This window comes from Pseudophryne corroboree, chromosome 1, assembly GCF_028390025.1.
Source record: "Pseudophryne corroboree isolate aPseCor3 chromosome 1, aPseCor3.hap2, whole genome shotgun sequence".
Lineage (NCBI taxonomy): Eukaryota > Metazoa > Chordata > Amphibia > Anura > Myobatrachidae > Pseudophryne > Pseudophryne corroboree.
The window spans coordinates 914,733,750-914,755,016 of NC_086444.1; the positions used below are offsets into that span (position 1 = coordinate 914,733,750).

Sequence of the window (21,267 nt, forward strand, 5' to 3'; positions counted from 1 at the left end):
GCGCTGTGTAAAATGGGGACACCTGCCTGCCACGCTGTGTAAAATGGGGACACTTGCCTGCTGTAATGTGTAAAATGGGGACTTTTTTATTTTTATTTTTTTTCCCCTGTGGTGGGCGTGATGATATCAGATGAGGCCACGCCCACTTTAATGAGACCACGCCCATTTTAATCAGGCCACACATCCTTGTTGGGAGCGCGCGCGCCGAAGGCGCGTGCATGCTTTTTCTTTTTATAGCTATATGGGGGAAGGGGGCACGCAATTTTTTTTTATAGCAATGGGGGGGGGGGGAGCGCATTTTTAAATCTCGCACTGGGAGCCAAATTGTCTAGAAACGGCCCTGTGCACACTTGTGTCGCTTAGCTTAGTCATACAGCCACCTCATTGCAGTTCTTTTTCTTCTTTGCATGATATGCTGTTTGAGGCCTATTTTTAAATCTGCCATCCTGTCTGCCACTGCAGTGCCACTCCTAGATGGGCCAGGTATTTGTGCTGCACACTCGTGTCGCTTAGCTTAGTCATACAGCATCCTCATTGCAATTCTTTTTCTTCTTTGCATGATGTGCTGTTTGGGGCCTGTTTTTTAAATCTGCCATCCTGTCTGACACTGCAGTGCCACACCTAGATGGGCCAGGTGTTTGTGCTGCACACTTGTGTCGCTTAGCTTAGTCATACAGCCACCTTGTTGCAACCTTTTGGCCTGAAAACAATATTGTGAGGTATGAGGTGTTCAGAATAGACTGGAAATGAGTGGAAATGAATGTTATTGAGGTTAATAATAACGTAGGATCAAAATTACCCCCAAATTCTGTGATTTTAGCTGTTTTTATATTTTTTTCAAAAAACATCCAGATCTAAAACCAAAACCAAAACACGAAAGGGTGGTTTTGGCAAAACCAATCTAAAACCAAAACACAAGTGGGAAATTAGAACCAAAACACAAAACACGAAAAGTGCCCGCCATACATCTCTAGTTGAAAGAGAGCAGGTGATTGTCAGAGAGGGGGAATGGGAAGTTAGAGTAATCAGGAATATCACAACGGTGAGTGAAGATTAACATGGGAGGGTGAGGAGGTCCACTGGGAGAGACCAAGTGATGATGTGAGGTTTAGGAGTTTTGAGGCAGAGGATTCTGTGGGGATATCAATAGAGATGTTGAAATCACCTAAGATAATGAAGGGAATGTCTGAAGAGAACCAAGGAATTTAGGAGCTTGTATAAAAAATATAATATAATGTGTATATATATATATATATAACAATATATCAATTTAGTAATTTTAGTAGCAATACCAGTCCAATTGTGTCTGTAAACACACAACAAACTGATGGAAACAGAAGGTTACAAGGACCTTCAGTTGACCAAGAAATTATGATAAAAAAAATGACCAATTGCGCTGTATAAAAATACAAAGTGTATTTTATGACTGATACAAAAACTCCACAATGTCAATAAAACATTTTTCATATATATAGACACATGTACCAGTATGTGGCATCCAATGTTATAAAAAAAACTTTAGCAAAAATGTCACATGACAAATAATAGAAAATATATAAAATATGTTTGTATAGATCTCTTACTTGGGCAATGTTGTTGTAAACCTTCTGCATTCTCATATAGAGTTCATTAGTACTGTGATAAAAATGTACAGTCTTGTCCAGCTGATATAAACACAGAACTGCAAGTGTACTATTCAGGGAGGCTTACCGGTCCAATGCGTACTGTGCGAGCTTGGAGCAATGCTGATAGTGGCAGTACAGTAAGTACTTTTCTCACCTGCTGGCTGTATCTCCCGGCTGCTATCAATCAGAACCAGAGCCGCTTACTTTCAAGCTGTGTACCATTGCTTAGCAGAGCCTGCCCTGCTGCTGGTTGGCCGTATCTCCCGGCGCTGAGACCCAGCAGATGGACCAGGACAATTTAGTGGGGAGCACCCACCCACCGGTTGACTGTGTGACAAACCTCTTAGAGCCGTAAGCGACTTCATTGCCCACATGCCAGAGCTAACTTTGGGCATGGGCGTATTTTAGTGATGAAGCAGGAGCAGGCCTTCACCAACCATAAAGTTGGAAGCACACACTCCATGCCTTAGTGTTAAGGGCCTAATTCAGACCTGATCTCTAGGCTGCATTTCCGTACAGCCTGCGATCTGGTCTAAACTGTGCATGAGCATTATTCTGTGGGGACTAGCCCCGAAGAAAATTCCTTTTTGGACCACTCTTTTTGTAATAGATATAATTATTGTAGAAAGATATGGTGTGTAATGTTAAAACGTAACTTTTATTCCTTACTTATATAATATAAAGGGGGAAAGAGAAGAAATATACAAAAATGCAAAAAAGCAATTATTACTTTATTTAATATATAAATATTAACAACCCTATGTACCTTTAAAATGGGATAATATGGAATACAAACATGTATATTCCTGATCCTAACAGTGTATACATACCATGTGCTCTCACTGTTTTATAGGCTACTGGTTAGTAGCATATTGTTCCAGAATCTATAAATATTTTTTTCTGGTAAAATTGCCACATCATATGCTTATATATATGCGCATACACATATTTGTACTCTCTATTTCAAAATATACATTTGTGATTTCCATATATAGTATGCTCTGAATTTCACAAGATTTCGGCCATCATTAAGTAGGATTAATTCCATGCACCACTTTATATTAGTGAGCCAAGAGATATAGGGGGTCATTCTGAGTTGATCGCTAGCTGCATTCGTTCGCTGTGCAGCGATCAGGCAAAAAAATGGCACTTCTGCGCATGCGTATGCGGCACAATGCACATATGCGTCGTACTATTGCAACGAACAATGTAATTTCGCACAAGGTCTAGCGAAGCTTTTCTGTCACACTGCTGGCCGCAGAGTGATTGACAGGAAGAGGGCGTTTCTGGGTGTCAACTGACCGTTTTCAGGGAGTGTTCGAAAAAACACAGGCGTGCCAGGAAAAACGCAGGCATGGCTGGGCGAACGCAGGGCGTGTTCGTGACATCAAAACAAGAACTGAATAGTCTGAAATGATCGCAAGTGCTGAGTAGGTATTGAGCTACTCTAAAACTGCACAAAAAAACTTTGCCACCGCTCTGCGATCCTTTCGTTCGCACTTCTGCTAAGCTAAATTACACTCCCAGTGGGAGGCAGCATAGCATTTGCACGGCTGCAAAAAACTGCTAGTGAGCGAGCAACTCGGAATGATCACCATTGCTAAGATGCGATACTAAGGGTCTTCAAAAAAAATTTTTTTATTAAAGATAAAAACCAGACCCTCTCCCATTTGCATGAATTAGCACATGATCTAATTACTTCTATGATTCCTGTGTTGCTACTATGTATAGTTTTGAGGTATCTATTTATAAACACCAATCTGATCTGCAACACTGTTACAATGTGGCTATGTCTCTGCCACTGTGGTGCAGAATAATATTGTCTGAGATAAAGATGTAATATGTTTCTGTTGTTGTTTCTTTGGGGGTAATTCCAAGTTGATCGCAGCAGGATATTTTTTAGCAGTTGGGCAAAACCATGTGCACTGCAGGGGAGGCAGATATAACATGTGCAGAGAGAGTTAGATTTGGGTGGGTTATTTTTTTTCTGTGCAGGGTAAATACTGGCTGCTTTATTTTTACACTGCAATTTAGATTTCAGTTTGAGCACACCACACCCAAATCTAACTCTCTCTGCACATACTATATCTGTCCCCCCTGCAGTGCACATGGTTTTGCTCACCTGCTAACAAATTTGATGCTGCGATCAACTCAAAATTAGGCCCTTTATGTATTAGTTATGTCTCACCGAGCCTCACAGTTTGTCCCTATGGCATACTGTACATCAAAGTTTGTACATACCGTATACAAAATGAGCATAGAGTGTTATTTTCACATCAATTGCGATTGTTACCCACAAAGAAGTATGTTTTCCATATATTAACTACTTGTTACGGGTTTCAACTTGTATAACATAAGGAAGCATATCTATATAAACCTTCATGAACATGGAAAAGCTTTGGATCATAAATATGTGTCACCGTTTGATCACAGATATCCCTCTGGACATTACACATTTGTGTTTATAAAGTAGAAGATATAAGAGTTATTCAGTTTATGAATTAATATCCATAATTCCATATGATGTACATCTACAGACATTGGGGGTAATTCCAAGTTGATCGCAGCAGGAAATTTTTTAGCAGTTGGCCAAAACCATGTGCACTGCAGGGGGAGCAGATATAACATGTGCAGAGAGAGTTAGATTTGGGTGGGGTATTTTGTTTCTGTGCAGGGTAAATACTGGCTGCTTTATTTTTACACTGCAATTTAGATTGCAGATTGAACACACCACACCACACCCAAATCTAACTCTCTCTGCACATGTTATATCTGCCTCCCCTGCAGTGCACATGGTTTTGCCCAACTGCTAAAAAATTTCCTGCTGCGATCAACTTGGAATTACCCCCAATATACATAATTTTCTTCACATCATAATTTATGCATGTCATATACAAAGAACGCTTGGTGTCCTTTTCATATCAATAGCAATCGTTGCCCACAGAGAGGTATACTTTTTATATGTCAGATAATTATTGCAAGTTTCAACTTCCATAACATGAAGTCACATATCTCTATAAGCCTTCATGGACATAAGAATACATAAGTTATAACGTGATTTATTCGGCTTGCATGTTAATATCCACATTCCATCTAGATGCATCTGTAAATGTCATACATCATGTTCACAAGCAGTATTTTTTACATTCCTGAGACAATTCCTGAGGCATTGCGCAGGCGAGTCGCATGGGTACAAAGCGGATCAACGCTAAGCAATGGGTTTGTGTGAAGAATCCATTTGCATGGGCATTCGCAAGGAGATTGACAGGAAGAAGCCGTTTGTGGGTGTCAACTGAATGTTTTCTGGGAGTGGTTGGAAAAATGCAGGCGTGTCCATGCGTTTACAGGGAGGGTTCCAGACATCAATTCTGGTCCTGGACAGGCTGAAGTGATCGCAGCGACTGAGTAAGTCCTGGGCTACTCAGAAACTGCACAAAATCTGTTTGTACAGCTCTGCTACACATGCATTCGCAACACTTGCAAAGCAAAAATACACTCCCCTGTGGGCAGCGACTATGCGAACGCAGGACTGCAAAAAAAACCCTAGCAAGCGAACAGGTTTGAAGTAGGCCTTAAGATTTAGTTGTGGCTGAAGCATATTTCTCCTCCGTGAAATGCAGGAGCTGCACGGACTATTGCAACAGCCCCTACCTCCTTCCAGGGCGGACTGCCCATCTGACACTTCAGAAGGGCCGATGGGCTGGTACCGGTACTGTCACATAGAGAGCTGGAAAGGCCATGCGCAGTGCAGCCTCCGGCTATCTGGTCTAGCCACTCCCCCACCTCCCCTCCCATCTCCATAGAAATAGAGGCATGCCGCAAGTACACGCCCCCTGACAAGTACAAATGTGACCCCGTGTGTGTTTATCGCACCTCACCCCCCTGCCCATCTCCATGGAAATGGGAGCATGCCACGAGTCCACGCCCCCCTGGACTGTCGGCATGCCCCCTTCTTTAGTGCCAAAGAGACCCCTTTCACAGCGCACGCACCCAGTCCCTCCCTGCCTCCTTCCCAAACTTGAGAACTATTTACACAAAAAAGACAAAATTAAATTAAAGGAATAAAAATCACAAGGCTTAGAAAGTTTTCAAATAAATTTCAATTTAGAGTTAATTTATTTAGAATGAAATCAGTTTCTTCAAGGAGGAATGCACCCTGTGCTGGACGTCCCCCCGCATGTCTGAGTCAGTGATCGTAGCAGCACAGCTACGATCAGGTCAGAAATGACCCCCTGTGCCTGAACAAAATGTCGACCTAATGGCTACAGCTACATACCATTTTGTCTACATGTCTAAGTGGTTCTAGCCACTAGAAATAGTACATCTGAAATTGTTTTCACACACATATTTTGTCTACCACTCTGAAGATGCCAACATTTGGCCTTCAGGACTATTATATTCTCATCTGGGAATCTTCTTAATGATTCCAATCTACAGTACCATGGAAAGCAGAAACATAGAATTTGACAACAGATAAGAACCTCTTGGCCCATATCTAGTTTGCCTCTTTTTTTTTTACCTTTTGGTAACCTAAATCCCATTTGATCCTTATTTCTTTGTAAGGATATTAATATGCTTATCCCAAGCATGTTTAAATTGCTCTACTGACTTGGGTACACACTATGAGATTATCTGTCCAATCTGGGTGATTGGAAGAAAAATCTGGTAATGTCTGGGATCAAATGACAATTGACCACTTGCTGCCAAACACTGGAAAACAGATAAAAATGGTCAATCAGACTAATTGGTTAAATCTATTTGATTTAACCAATTTATCCAAACAACTGTTCTTGTCAGTTTTACGGGTTTTGCTCCCAGACATTTTACCAGATTTTTGTTCCAAACAGCCAGATTGGACAGATAATCTTATAGTGTGTATCCAGCTAGAGTCAATCACCTCTGATGGGAGGCTATTCCACCTATCCACTACCCTTTCTGCGAAATAATTTTTCCTCAAATTTCCCCTGAACCCCCCTTTCTCCAATTTCAGTGTATATCCTTGTTTTCTAGTACTTATCTTCCTATGAAAAATGTTTCCCTCCTGGACGTTGTAAAAACCCTTAAGATATTTGAAAGTTTCTATCACATCCCCCCTTTCCCTTCTCTGCTTCAAACTATACATGTTAATAACTTTTAGTTTTTCAGAGTAAGTTTTGTTATATAGAACATTTACCTTTTTAGTTGCCCTTCTTTGTACACTCTTTAATGTATTTATATCCTTATGGAGATATGGCCTCCAAAACTTGTGTCCCAGCTGAGGCCGTACCAGTGACCTATACTGTGGCATTATTACTTCTTTCTTTCTGCTACTGATTACTCTCACTATGCAAACAAATATCTGCCTTGCCTTTCCAATTGCTTTGTTACCTTGCTTTCCAGCCTTTAAGTCATTTGAAATAGTTACTCCTAGATCTCTTTCCTCATCAATAGTTTCCACTATAGTACTCTTGATACTATATTTAGCCTTTGGGTTTTTGAGACCCACGTGCATGATTTTGCATTTGTGTACATTAAACTCTAGTTGCAACATTTTTGACAGTTCCTCAAGTTTACCTAGATCATCTATCATTTGTTTTACCTCTCCCAAGTATGTAACATAGTGATAAATTTCCACAAAAGGGTAATATGTAATTCTATGGCAATAAAATAGCAAGGGTGCAACTTGTTCAAGTGAACATTGCGTAAATAGAAACTCACACATTTTATGGAAGATGTACTTGCAAAATAATTTGACAGTAATACTGATGATTTAACTCATTAAAGGCCTGATGTAAACCATGTTGTACTGCAATGCATATTAATTCCCAAAAAAATTCTTCCTGAGATTGTATATGTTTATACCCTATCCCCCCATGCTGCAAAAATGTTGGCTTTTATTGTTTGTTTTGTGTTTTATTTCCAGGTATTTTTCTATTTTTAACCATTTATAATCAAATCTATGACTCACCATTCCTTAGTGGGCATGTTTAAGATGCAAGTCGAAAAATATGTGTTTGTATGATAAATATGTTATAGTCATGGGGATTGCATGTGTATAAATAATTTCTCCTGTTTCCATTATTTCAGCTAATATGTGAATTCCTCAATGTCCACTATCAATGGAGACAAGTGTTTCTTAGCTGCCTCAGAATTATCCCTAGTTCTTCTGACTTGCCATTTTTCTGTTAAATTCGAAATTTAGAGTCATGCGGTTCTCTTTTTAGTTTATCTTGGAAAAATATGTTTTTCTTTCCTTTTGAGGATTATGGGTTGTTCAAATTATACTTTCAAGTGGCTTATCATATTATGCAAAAGCCTAAGGGTAAGGCAAATTTTGCCAGTATCAAGAGAAATATATTTCTATAATGCTGTTTAAAATATTTTCCAGGAACAGCCCAATCATATATCCTAAGCTCCTAAATACAATTTTACTGACATAATGAGGTAGAGTACAGATGTGGTTTACACAATAAGTTTGTATAAAGCTTCTTAACTCTTTAAGGATCAGAATAAATTAATATACAGTATTAGTAATTTGAACAATTCTAAAATGTTTACTGAGGTTGTTAACCAAGTATAACTATTAATTTATGTGTTAGTAAAGTCATTTGATTACCGATTTAATGCTTTCATAATACTGTATGTTAGAGTTAATAGCATTTTAGAAAAAAAGTCTTTATATTTTTAATTAAATAAAAGTATATACAAGTATAGTCATGCAATTATTGTAACTTTTTATTTTTACATTTATTAATGTACACCTAATATATCCTTAGACTCGTATGTCAAAATCGAGCTTACAAAAGAACATTCAATAAAAAATGTATCAAACTTATACAGGTTGAGTATCCCTTATCCAAAATGCTTGGGACCAGAGGTATTTTGGATATCGGATTTTTCCGTATTTTGGAATAATTTCATACCACAATGAGATATCATGGTGATGGGACCTAAATCTAAGCACATAATGCATTTATGTTACATATACACCTTATACACACAGCCTGAAGGTAATTTTAGCCAATATTTTTTATAACTTTGTGCATTAAACAAAGTGTGTGTACATATACACAATTCATTTATGTTTCATATACACCTTATACACGCAGCCTGAAGGTCATTTAATACAATATTATTAATAACTTTGTGTATTAAACAAAGTTTGTGTACATTGAGCCATCAAAAAACAAAGGTTTCACTATCTCACTCTCACTCAAAAAAGTCCGTATTTCGGAATATTCCGTATTTCGGAATATATGGATATGAGATACTCAACCTGTAGTATGGTATTCCCAATCTGTTTCTGCAGATTGTCCTTGGTGTCGAGGATTTAGTAAATACAGGATTTGAAGTACAGTAATAAAAATGTAAACTATTAGATTCAGTGAAAAGCTATACACTATCATGAATCTCCTGTGAACCAATCTGATGAAGTGTTGTTTATCAATTAAAAGGGATCAACTATGAGAAAGATAAAGTGGATTTGTTGTGATTTCAAGTTAATATGTATGAAGTATTATATAACACTAATTGGAAAACACTTATCTACTGAACGTGAAGGCCAAAAATGGTTGTTGTGATGTATGAAGAGACCCAATGGCCCAAAATGTAAGCCCTTTTAGAACATGGAAATGTCTGGGAAGTGAAGCCACGGAATACTTTAATCTAATTTCTTTGTTACCCCACACATGCGAATGCTGCTCCTCCACAAGTAATTTCCCTTTTGCTCCTGAAAGCAATGTACTCATAATAAAGATCATGGTGGGTTCTGCAAATTGTGGCACTCAATGGCGTTGTTGCAAATTTGAATGTAAATCAGAACCAGAGATAGGGTGGTGCAACTATGCATTGATGATGATGATGATCTCTATTTATCCAAGCATATGGATTGTGACAATGGCTTCCCGTGGAGGCATACTAGTGAATGTCTGCTCTTTTTTCTATGCATGCAGTGTGGATCTACTTGCGACCAACTTACATTCAGATCTGCATCACCCCTAGTTTGTGTGAAAAGCTTTATTTAGCAGCAGAAGTTTGCTTTTCACAAATGCCCTTCATTGTGTTTTGTACTGTAGATTGGACAGGAAAGAAATGTAGAATTGAGGTGACCGAAAAGCATAATAAAACAAATATAATTATAATTCAACAATGCATTTGTTGTCTAAAATGTATACAGGACAGTAAAGTGTATATTTAACACAATAAAAGCAAATATTTCAAATGTTTTCCCCTGGCACGCTATAAGTGATTTTATGGCATACTTTGATTTTCATATTATTAAAGGCTGATGTGCCTAGAATTGTATTAAGTACAGTTTGTGATTTTACTGTGATTTTGTATGATCTCTCAATCACATCTTTCATGCCATATGTGGTTCTACAGTCAGTAGAAAATTTCAACCTTGCAGCTACGTTTTTCTCTGATATATCCTGTTATCTGAATAAGTGGCTTCTTTCAGAATCTCATCTTTTGCTCTGTATTAAGATATAAAAGTAACCTTAGACTAGATTATCATTCTGTGGCAGCAGTTATCATGCCTTGGAGAGAGATAAAGTGGAGAAGTTCCCAAAGGAACCAATCAGCTTCTGGGATTTCAAATACTGTTCTAGATAAATGACAGTTACAATAGGAGCTATTTGCTTGATTTGGACAACATTTCCATTTTATCTTTCTCCAATGCTTGAGATACCTCTCCCTGTAAAATATAAAAAAAAGTATCAAAGTGCAAACATTCAACCTTGGTAAATTGTATTGCAAACGTACATCCAGATTATAGATATACATTTAGTATTGATAATGTTAATAATCAGGTTCATTTTATGTGTTCACAAATGCTGATTGACATCTAAACATTACTATGTTCTCTTTCCAGCCTAGTCATGCCTATACATGTTCATAGCAATAATAGCACAGTTGCGAACAGAAACAAGTTGTAGAAAGTGCACAATGCACTTAGTTATTATTATTATTATTATTATTATTATCACCAACATACCTGGTGGTGCTATGTTATGCATCTTCTTTTCTACCCAGTGTCAAACTGGGACATGAAGGGCCCATCAGTGGAATGCAGTGGTGGAGGCCCAATGCTTAGAACTTTGGCTAATTATTACTAAGTGCATGGTCTGGGATCCTAGATAACTATATATTTTAAATACTGTACTGCTTGTGCATGCTTGATAATATACCAGAATAATAACAGCAATGCCTGTAGAGAATACACCTTATTCCTGTGTAGTATAATTTAACACATGTATAATGTACAATTCAAGTGCATAGCCTGGGACCTGATCCCTTGAGAAGAGGGTGGGCCCTCAGGTAGAGGGGCCCATCAGGGGTTTCCCCTGTACCCCTGAAGGCCAATCTGACCCAGCTTCTACCTCTTTCAGACACAAGGGGTGTGAAAAGGAAAGTGTGATTAGTAGCAAGTTTGAATGATATCAGTACAGAGAGCTTGTTGAATGAATAGAGCAGAGGTACAGTATAAGTGAAATCCAGCACCAGGCAGACGTAATTGATAAATGAGGTTCATTGGTATTACACCAGTTTGATAACCTGAAGCTTACAGATAACTTTGCAGCTACCAACATTTCAGTGTGCCTAGATGCAAGCATTTCCACCAGCATCCTAATAGACCAAATCAGACAATCATATACCTGAACATTAACATTTCTAAAGTGATAAATGTTAGAGTATAGCGCTTGGCGTTGTCTACCTTCCCCATCATAACTCTGCAGTGCCGTAGGTGCATCATATGCGACATATGACCCTAGTGTGCACGCATGCCTTTACCACACATCTTCAGCTCAATCCTCCATACAGGAACAACATGAGTCTCTGCATAAAGATTGGCTTTATACATGGGTGGCTTATTAGACTAGATAGTGTATAGAACTGATAGAGTAGGGTGTATAAGAAAGTATCTTTTTTGAGAGTGCTATACATTGATGAATGTTTCCAATTTCTTGAGGTTGTTTGTTGGTGGAAGTTTGAGTCCTTTTCCTCTGAAGATATCTAAAAAATTATCAACAAGCAGTGGCACATCCTGATAAATAACAAATACCTAGGTCCAGCTCTACAATTAGTACCCACAGCAGTATATATAAAAACACAGAAAAGCATAATTCCCTAACACTTCAAAACGCAAAACTACAGCAACTACTTTGTTGAAAGATCACTTCCAAACAACAGGCTTCCACCATTGTACATTTGCAAACATCTAAGCTACTTCAGTACCAAAACTATGACTGAGTACACTGTTGGACTGGGCATGAAGGGCCCAGAGCGGGAATGCAATGGTAGGGCAGTCAGAAGAGAAGTGGTGCAAAACTGCATATGTGTAGTGAGCTGTCATTGGGGAATCAAGCAGTCAGCAGATGACTGTATTAGCATTACTTAATATACATACTAGCCATGGGTGGGACAGCCCTAGCTGGGATAATTCCTAAAACAAGCTGTATATTTTACCCATATGATGTTCAGATCCATGATAAGAGACACTCTCAGCACTGCATGCAGACAGTTATAGCCCAGAGATCAAAGCTGCAGTACAGTATGAGTGGTGGAGAGCAATACTCCAGACCAAGGTGCTAGCAGACACAGAACTCCAATCAGAAGTTACACATTACAGAGGGGAGGCAGACAAGTGGCACTATAACCCCCCCACACCCATGCATCACACAGCGGCTAAGCTGGTGCACTTAACTGCTGGTAGCTGCCTATTGACCATCCCTCTGTGGCCACCACTTGCCTTGACCCTGGGGTTTACCTTAGGCAGAGGAGCTTCCTCATCCTCCTGCCTCAGTTTCAGCTTTCCTCCTTTCAGGGGCTGCCTATCTTCCATCTGGGTTAAGGATTCCATGATCTGCATTTCCAAGAATGTAATTTACCTTATCACTTATCTATGTGTAAACAGTATGTAGGTCACAATACAGAGTGTTACCTGGGAAAAGAGTTGGGAAACATATTAGAAACATACTAATTGCAATAAACCAGTACAATCTATCTAAACACTTTTGCTAACATCATGGAAGCCAGTGTGAAGTCATTTCCTTCCTTTGCCTTCTGCAAAGTGACAGCACATGGTTTACATAAAAAAATCAGCAAAATTGATACTTCAACAGAAATAATTATAAACTTTCAGTCTCAATGTAGAATTTGAAATACAATCTTATTTAACTTGACCCACAAGACTACATTTATAGCTATTGCAATCCTCCTTCCTGGTTTGATAATTGTCTTCATTGCCATCTTGATTACCATGACAGACAACATATACTCACCCACAGTGCTCATTATACCATCACAATATATACATAATTCTGTGCCTCTCTCTCCCATCCCCTGACAGCTTTGCCACTACTGCCAACTCTTATGTACAGAGCTTGTTCCTATTTATGTAGAGCCATATAAAGTGCCAAGAAGAAATATGGGGTTGAAGTCAGATTACTGATGATTTACTATCATGTTTACAGTAGCAAAGCCAACATGGTTACAGTGCAGCAGATTTCATAAGTAACATGTCAGCATATCAGGTAGACAACACACTAACCCTTGTCTGATTGTTAAAATGTAGCTTGTCTATCTGACATACTGTACCAATCTCCAAAATTAGACAGCCACAGGTACTGTATGAGATTGGGAACCTCATATGTACAATGTTTAAACCTAGCAACACATTTTTATTTTAAGGACCTTTACAGTAGTTTGTACTATTTAATAAGCAATACTGCTTTATGACAAATTTGTCTGTGAATTTCTTAAGTAGTCATTGGGTAACTCAACGAAGTTCGAAGTTGGCATCATCTGGTGATTTTTCTTTGTGAACTTGGATTAACCCATTTTAGTATTTCAGGTTTTGCACTTTTATTTTTGTTTCAGATTAATCACTAGCCTATACGAAGCCTATGCTTTGCTATACACTTTTTTAATCCAATTACATTAGATACACTAATGTATAGACATTTTGTATTTCGATGTTTAATTCCCAATATTACTAAGTAAATGTTTTGGGGCAAAATGTAACATTTGATTAATGTCAGCTATTGCTCCATTGTTATGTTTTAGAATCTTTTTCAATTAACAATTACATTTAAAATCCATTTACTAATCATCTGGGTTTAACAAAAGAAGGTAATTTGCAGGATTTGACAAGGAATTGGACTCTGCTGTTTCTTTTTTCCAAGCTATTGATATTTTGTGTACTGTATTGCCCTTAAAATAACTACAAATCATACCGTGCAGTTCTTATGCAGTGCTACCAATGTTAGTTTTTGGTGTTTTTGATCCAGAATGTTTGAATCAGGGCACATGTCCTGTCCACAAACCTTTGCTTGTCTATATAGATTTAGGAGCAAAGGATGAGGTAATAAAAAGTGACCACTGGTGCAAAAACCATTTGTAAAACTAGGCAGTTATAAAAAATTTTTTTACATTTATTACAATATGCACTAAAACAAACCGAGTGTTTACAAAGTAAAAATAGGTACAAATGCCATACATAAAAAAAACATATATAAAAAAAAATGCATGGAAAGACTGGAAAGCAAAAAAGGGGTACATATGACATAAAATACGTAAGAATGAAAAAGTTTTCAAAAAAGTTTAAAAAAAAAGGTTAAAAAAGAGAGGAGTAAAGTATCTTAACTTAGTCACTGAGGTTAGATCAAGGCAGCACCCAACGCTTTCGTCCTATCTGGACTTCATCAAGGGGTGATTAAAGACTAGAGACAGATCCTATATATATACTCATTCTAAGAGGAAGTGGTGGTTACATCACTTCCTGTAGTTAATTGTTTAGTGTGATCAAAAAACACCAAAATAGTAGTAGAATTATTCTATATTGTAGCTATATTGATGGACACATCAGGTATCTAAAACTTAATGTAAAACGAGCAGTGTAACAAGTTTAAAACATGAATGATACACGGAGCCGCGGACTTTCTGTCCGGACAGTCCGTGACATCATATCCGCCCCATATCCGGTGTCCTTGTACTCGAAGTGCGCATGCTCCCGTCACTAGAGGGTGTCCTTGATGCGGCGGACGGGTTTCCCAATGTCTTATGATGGTAGTGGTGTGAGCGGAGTCCTCCGGCGGCCATTTTATGTTAGAAAAGGTCCTCTGAATTCTGTGTTCACGGCGGCCATGTTTTTGGAGTACAGATATGCTCGATGGCTTTTTCTCATTGTTGTCATTGTTTAAATCCTTTCCAAAAACTATGTCCCGCTCCATCATCAGTTTACATGTGTGAAGATATACAAAAGAGAAAACGGGGTCAGGGGCATATTGACGTTGCTTACATATAATTAAAAGGTACATCAGAGGCATGAAATCAAAATTTCTAAATGTACATCTGTTGCATTACACCTTAATTTATCTGTGTTCTAGCAACACGGCATTAGAGAGAAATACCGCGATAATGATGATGTACATAATTTAGTTTTTATACAATTTTGTATAAGTGGGCTACTTCTTTGCAGTGATCGTTACAGGTGGATAAGAAAAAGGGAAAGAGAGAAGTGAACAGTAGGGATGATTCAGAGCCGAGGTTAATAATCTTTAATATAATATTGAGATTGTGCAGATTAGAGTGAGAGGTTAGCAGACATTTGAAGGGAAGAAGAGCGTGAAAAAACTTGATTGAAAGGTAGTAGTGCATATACACATAATTGTTAGAGAATTCCTCCAGTTTTTTCAGCATCCTTAGGTTTACAACACCCGATCTTCCAAGGAGGTCTCCCATCCTTGTACTGACCGGGCCCAGCCTCGCTTAGCTTCCAAGATCAGACGGTATTGGGCGTCCCCAGGCTGGTATGATTGTAATAATATTGTGGGATTGTGGATGAAAACTCATCTCCGGCAGTGTATATAATAAAGATACAGATTTAGTATCCAGAGCCGGATACGTGATTATCCTAAAAAGTGAGATATTTCTAAAAGGTGCTGTATAGCTTATATAAGGACCATGAACAGAACGTCAGAGAGAATTATACAGAGTTTGTAAAGATAAGAGTGTCATAAAAGACATTACAGTAGCAAGAGAGTGGAGGGTGGGGAACTCTCAATTAGGTAGTTCAGAATTGAATTCTCTGTCCCGTCCTTAGTCCTGTGGCGCCGATAGCTTTCCTGGTACACATCTCTGTTTGGTATTACTGTTTTCAGCTGCCTGGTGGAAGTCAGTATCAGACACAGTATGTTTGGAACAAAAGAACGCACTAACAAAAGGAGTAACCTCTGCCAAAAAATCTTTAATGAAACCACCGTCCCCGAAACTGAACCTGCCATTAACAACCTTGATGACATGTTTTGGAGCATAGAAAGACTTTTGACAAAGGAAGTTAAGGCATAGTGGGACATTAGGGGCCTGGAGCACTATGTCAGTGTCAACAGAGTTCCTAGGGGCTTAAGGATTTCGAAACAGCCCACTTTTGGACTGAATAACCAGGATTTCATGAAAGAGTGGGACAACACACTACATAACTGTTCCATTAGCCTCATGAGATTATTAATAGCAGAGAAAAAACGCATTATCTCAGACTTAGAAGTAGAGATTAAGGAGGCGGAGAGCAAAATGGAGGTCCATAATGACAAAGAGGACTTCAGGATAAATGAAAAAGTCCTAAATAAGAAACTTGAACACATAGAGGAGGAGGAGGTGATCAAGAATAAAGAAAGGAAATTTGCTAGAGACAGATACGATTATGAAAATAATATGATCAAAAACTGGAGTCGTTTTAACAGAGGAGGCCAACAAGACCCCAAAGGAAAGAGGGACTACTGGCAGTCGGTCCCCAAGAAACAAAGAGGACCCAGAACAAATACAAGGGAAACTCAAATGAACCAGACTAGAACCACTAACAGGTTTTCAACATTACAGAGATTGAACTCAAACACAGAGGAGTCTTTTTTATCACCCAGCACAAACCAACACCATCAGGATACGGTAAGGGCAGCTGCAAGATGGAAAACCACACACACATCTCCACGGAAAAGAAGGTTCGAAGAAGAAGAGGATGCCGAGGGGGCAGGAGGGAAAAGCCTTTTCAAAAGACGAAACCTGCATTAGAACCTCCAACAAACAAAGGCATCTTCAACCTCTCGAGCCATACGCTGACCAACCATGAAACCTTGCTGCTAAATAAAGGTCTCTCATTCGCACCCACAAAGGGAATTAACAAGTTCGATGTCTTTATAGACCTGAATAAGTTCATACGGAAAATCACCCTTAAACGTCACTTTCTCAAGAAAGAAGACGCAATAATACAAAATTACGAACAATCTAAATCTGGCCTAAAACCCACCTCCAAGTTCTATCCCCTAGAATCCAAAGGACACAATGTAGGCCTCTTTTACGAACTAGTAAAGAAGGACCTCTGTGATGCAAGCATCACACCAATAAAAGAGAGAAATCTTACGAACAGGGAAACAGAAGCTATGAAAAGACTACAGGAAAATAAGAACATAGTCATAAAAGCAGCTGACAAAGGGGGGGGGGGGTTGGTTATCATGGATAGAGAAGCCTATACCATAGAAGCAAATAGATTACTAGGAGACAGATCCTCATACACGCCACTGCCCAACGATCCCAAGGAAACATTTGTGGAAGAACTAAGGACAATGCTTCTAAAGGGCTTCAGACGTGAAATAATTATTAAGGATGAGTATCAATATCTCCTAAATTCCAACCCCGTCACCCCCATTTTTTACTTTCTCCCCAAAATACATAAATCCCTGGATAATCCCCCAGACAGACCGATAGTGGCAGGGATTGATTCCCTAACCTCACATCTCTCGGAGTATGTGGACATATTCCTTAGAAAATATGTGGTGGAACTTCCAGCGTACTTGAAGGACACCACAGCGGTCCTAAATTTGATGGAAAAATTCCAGTGGAAGGACACATACAGATGGGTCACAATTGATGTGCAGTCCTTGTACACTTGTATAGAGCACAATAAGGGGATCGAAGCTTGCAATGAATTTCTCAGCAAAGACCATCTCATCACCGAGGATCACAGACTTTTTATATGCGAACTCATGGATTTTATTTTGAAGCATAATTATTTTAAATTTTTAGATGGGTTTTACCTCCAGATCTGCGGAACCGCGATGGGCACCATCTTCGTACCCAGCTTCGCCAATCTTTTTATGGGACAGTGGGAGAATAGGCACATTTTTACAAACAATCCATACCAGCGGAACATCATTTTTTATAAACGCTACATCGACGACATTTTGATTGTGTGGGAAGGAGACGAGCAAACCGTTAAAGAATTTCTAACATACATTTCGGCTAACAACATGAATCTCAGGTTCACAGCCACGGATAACGTTGAAGAATTGAATTCCTGGACCTGGCATTAACACACTCGGAAAAGGATGTCATCACAAGCAACTATATTAAAAACGTAGACATGAACAGTTACGTACACTACAGGAGCAATCACCGGCAACAGTGGAAAGACAATATTCCTTTTTCGCAATTTAATAGAATAGCACGTAACTGCAAAACCACTAAGGACAGAGACCAACAACTTGAAGTTTATAAAGAAAGATTTAAGGACAAGGGGTATCCCACTCGACTTCTGGAAGGAGCGACCACCAGAACCAAAGCCCTGGAAAGAGGAGAACTTTTGGAATACAAACCCAAGGAAAACAAAGAGGATACAGTCAAATTCATCACCACCTACAGTAGGCATGGCAACCTCATTAAACAAACTCTGAGGAAACACTGGCACATCTTGCTAATGGATCCCATACTGAAGGACTACCTCACTAAGGAACCAAAAATGGTGTTCCGGAAATCTCAAAGTCTAAAGGACCTTGTGGCACCCAGTATGTTAAGGAATCCGGAAGCAAGAAATACCATGCCAAAATGTGTAGGCAGTTTCAAGTGTGGCAGATGCAATATCTGCAGAAACCTTCATCAGAACAGGAAATCATTTCATGGAACCAACAAAGAATACCGCATTAAACAGTTCATCAACTGCAACACTTCATCAGTGATCTATCTCCTAGAATGCCCATGTAAAATGAAGTACATCGGCAAAACCAAGAGGGCCTTGAAACTCCGCATACAGGAGCACGTGAGAAATATAAGGAACAAAGTATTAACACATGCAGTCTCAAGACACTTCCATCAACACCACAACTCAGACCCAGAGGAACTAACCTACAAAGGCATCGAATTGGTATCTTTGGGAGACAGAGGAGGAGACCTTTCCAAACTCCTCTCCAGGAGAGAGATGTTCTGGATCTACGAACTGAACACTCTATACCCAGATGGCCTCAATGAAGGATATGAGATAGCACCCTTCTTATAACGTAAGCCATTCCATACATCGTGCTCCTTCTGTCCTTCATCATGAAATGGAGTCCCGTTTTCCTTACTAATATTACAGCCATACCACACTGGACATGCCCAACTCCGACCGATCTTGGAAGCGAAGCAGTGTTGGGCCTGGCCAGTACCTGGTTGGGAGACCCCCAGGGGAGACCAGGTGCTGTAACCAACTAACTAAGGACGGGACAGAGAATTCAATTCTGAACTACCTAATTGAGAGTTCCCCACCCTCCACTCTCTTGCTACTGTAATGTCTTTTATGACACTCTTATCTTTACAAACTCTGTATAATTCTCTCTGACGTTCTGTTCATGGTCCTTATATAAGCTATACAGCACCTTTTAGAAATATCTCACTTTTTAGGATAATCACGTATCCGGCTCTGGATACTAAATCTGTATCTTTATTATATACACTGCCAGAGATGAGTTTTCGTCCACAATCCCACAATATTATTACAATCATACCAGCCTGGGGACACCCAATACCGTCTGATCTTGGAAGCTAAGCGAGGCTGGGCCCGGTCAGTACAAGGATGGGAGACCTCCTTGAAAGATCGGGTGTTGTAAACCTAAGGATGCTGAAAAAACTGGAGGAATTCTCTAGCAATTATGTGTATATGCACTACTACCTTTCAATCAAGTTTTTTCACGCTCTTCTTCCCTTCAAATGTCTGCTAACCTCTCACTCTAATCTGCACAATCTCAATATTATATTAAAGATTATTAACCTCGGCTCTGAATCATCCCTACTGTTCACTTCTCTCTTTCCCTTTTTCTTATCCACCTGTAATGATCACTGCAAAGAAGTAGCCCACTTATACAAAATTGTATAAAAACTAAATTATGTACATCATCATTATCGCGGTATTTCTCTCTAATGCCGTGTTGCTAGAACACAGATAAATTAAGGTGTAATGCAACAGATGTACATTTAGAAATTATGATTTCATGCCTCTGATGTACCTTTTAATTATATGTAAGCAACGTCAATATGCCCCTGACCCCGTTTTCTCTTTTGTATATCTTCACACATGTAAACTGATGATGGAGCGGGACATAGTTTTTGGAAAGGATTTAAACAATGACAACAATGAGAAAAAGCCATCGAGCATATCTGTACTCCAAAAACATGGCCGCCGTGAACACAGAATTCAGAGGACCTTTTCTAACATAAAATGGCCGCCGGAGGACTCCGCTCACACCACTACCATCATAAGACATTGGGAAACCCGTCCGCCGCATCAAGGACACCCTCTAGTGAAGGGAGCATGGTCCGCCGCACGGAGCGAACGCATGCGCACTTCGAGTACAAGGACACCGAATATGGGGCGGATATGATGTCACGGACTGTCCGGACAGGAAGTCCGCGGCTCAGTGTATCATTCATGTTTTAAACTTGTTACACTGCTCGTTTTACATTAAGTTTTAGATACCTGATGTGTCCATCAATATAGCTACAATATAGAATAATTCTACTACTATTTTGGTGTTTTTTGATCACACTAAACAATTAACTACAGGAAGTGATGTAACCACCACTTCCTCTTAGAATGAGTATATATATAGGATCTGTCTCTAGTCTTTAATCACCCCTTGATGAAGTCCAGATAGGACGAAAGTGTTGGGTGCTGCCTTGATCTAACCTCAGTGACTAAGTTAAGATACTTTACTCCTCTCTTTTTTAACCTTTTTTTTTAAACTTTTTTGAAAACTTTTTCATTCTTACGTATTTTATGTCATATGTACCCCTTTTATGCTTTCCAGTCTTTCCATGCATTTTTTTATATATGTTTTTTTATGTATGGCATTTGTACCTATTTTTACTTTGTAAACACTCGGTTTGTTTTAGTGCATATTGTAATAAATGTAAAAACATTTTTTATAACTGCCTAGTTTTACAAATGGTTTTTGCACCAGTGGTCGCTTTTTATTACCTTATCCTTTGCTCCTAAATCTCTATTTTTAGACACTTATACCGGTGCCTAACTATATTTGAGGTACAAAGCTGACGCCCTGATAACACATGGGGAGTGCCCACTAGGCTAATTATAAATCTGTAGTTCCACTGCTAGTGTTTCTATTTGGTATACTGCATCTGTGGCGCCGATAGCTTTCCTGGTAAACACACTTGTCTATATAGATACTCATAATTTTCAGAAAATAACTAGCGGGCTCAAGAACATAGAATTATGTGGTGGGCAAACTGAATTCTCCAGGACCCTTAGCACTTTTAGCTTTATAGATCTCCTTACTGGTGCATGGGTACGTTCATTACTGACTCATCTGGAAAACATACATTTTTGGAATCCTTGAGTACC

At 39.1% G+C, this 21,267-nt stretch overlaps 3 pseudogenes; 2 read left to right on the forward strand and 1 right to left on the reverse strand.

Moving 5' to 3' along the window:
• Positions 1-15,310: 15,310 nt before the first annotated feature.
• Positions 15,311-15,429, reverse strand: LOC134946998 (5S ribosomal RNA; annotated as a pseudogene).
• A 3,568-nt stretch (positions 15,430-18,997) lies between these two features.
• LOC134940255 (5S ribosomal RNA) lies at positions 18,998-19,116 on the forward strand (annotated as a pseudogene).
• Positions 19,117-19,400: 284 nt separating this feature from the next.
• Positions 19,401-19,519, forward strand: LOC134949071 (5S ribosomal RNA; annotated as a pseudogene).
• Positions 19,520-21,267: the final 1,748 nt, after the last annotated feature.